Consider the following 1,668-nt stretch of genomic DNA (forward strand, 5'->3'; position numbering starts at 1 on the left):
TCCATCTCCCTCAGATGTTCCACTGTTTTTATACTTGTAAAAAGCTTTACTAACATTATCCAGTAATGGAGAAGAAATCCTAACAATATAAATTGTTCTACTAACTCAGTTTTATTCTATGATCTGTGATTTTTTCTTCTTTAAGAATGGTGAAATCCTTTCTTTACCAGTATAGTTCTTATTACTTTTCTTCCTAATCTCAAATCTGACTTATTACTAAGTATCATAATACTTCATGAAGTACTATTACAGATAGCCAAACCTGTATCCATACCATTATCAAGGGACTACCATCCGTAAAAAAAAAAATTCATATATCAGATATGTTAGCCATATGTTCCGTTACAAATGTTCAGTTACTAACATCTTATACAGCCTAGTCATCCTGAATTTCTGGTTATGTCTAACACATCTAGAGTTCATTCTAAGTACGAATAAACTAATTTTCTCCTCTAAATTTAGCCCAGTCAACTTTGATCCTTGCTGATATTCATATATAAGATAGCAGAGAGTCTAGATTATAATATTAAGCCATATACTAGCTATCAGTATCTCCACTGAGTACTATGATTAAATCTAACAATATTTACAAAAATAGGATATATATGTACTAAATTCTATTTTAGACTCTTAAAAACTCTGGGAGCCAAAATGCCCCACCAGTAGAATATAAAACTGAGTAATAATTGTGATTGCTGGAGTAGGGAATAACTTAAGTATTTTGCTAATTTTTTCTAGGACTATGATGTATTTATCATAAGGACAACTATACAACATTACTGTTAGATAGAAATGACTTGAATAGACTCAGGGCCATCTGGGCCAATCGAGCTTTATTTTCATAGACAGAAATTTATCTAGGAAGACTTAAGTAATACCTATTTCCCTAATGACTGCTAAGAGTAAAGTTAAATAAAATTGTGTAATCAATATTATACTATTAAGGTCTCTTCATAGTTGTTTGATGATGTCTAAAAGCTTAGAAGGTACTTCAATATTTATATTCCGCATCTGAGTATTCATAGACTACATCTATCGCCTGTACAAATTATGTACCTTTCAAATATAACTCTCAATGTCAGTTGTTCTCTCAAAGTGCAAATACCAGGAGACCACGAAAGCTATTATACCCTCTTCGGCGATTACTATTTTAGTTCTTGAGAAGCTTTATTGTTTTTTATAGTAATTACTACCCAATCATCAGAGTTTTCAGATTTATGGTCTGGTTCTCAAGTTGAACTATGTTGGCCCTACCTGTCTTTCCTATTAATGAAATAATCAGTTTCATCTGGAGTCTGTATTTTCAGGAATAGTTATATATGCAACTTTCCTAGGTCACAAACTTCAAACCTTAATAACTCCTGATTTAACCAACAAATTTCTTCCAGATGACTGTGTAATGATCCCCTTTCAGATAGTTAGTTCTTGGCGATGGGGAACGATACTTATCTTCCTTTCCCTTTCGTTCCTTGTCCTACGATAGCTCTAGGCCTCTCCCTATGTTACCGATAGTACAAGACCTTTGTCTTCTATCGGAAACACCTATCGTAAGCTTTCTCTAACTCGTCTTCATAACGAAGGCTTCTTGGTGTAATGATAATGTTGCAATAAAGATAAAGATCGTAAAGGTGTTTTATATTTGTTAAAGTAATATGTTGGAAAAGTACT

The sequence above is a fragment of the Tuber melanosporum genome (assembly GCF_000151645.1).
Source record: "Tuber melanosporum whole genome shotgun sequence assembly, scaffold_12, strain Mel28".
NCBI lineage: Eukaryota > Fungi > Ascomycota > Pezizomycetes > Pezizales > Tuberaceae > Tuber > Tuber melanosporum.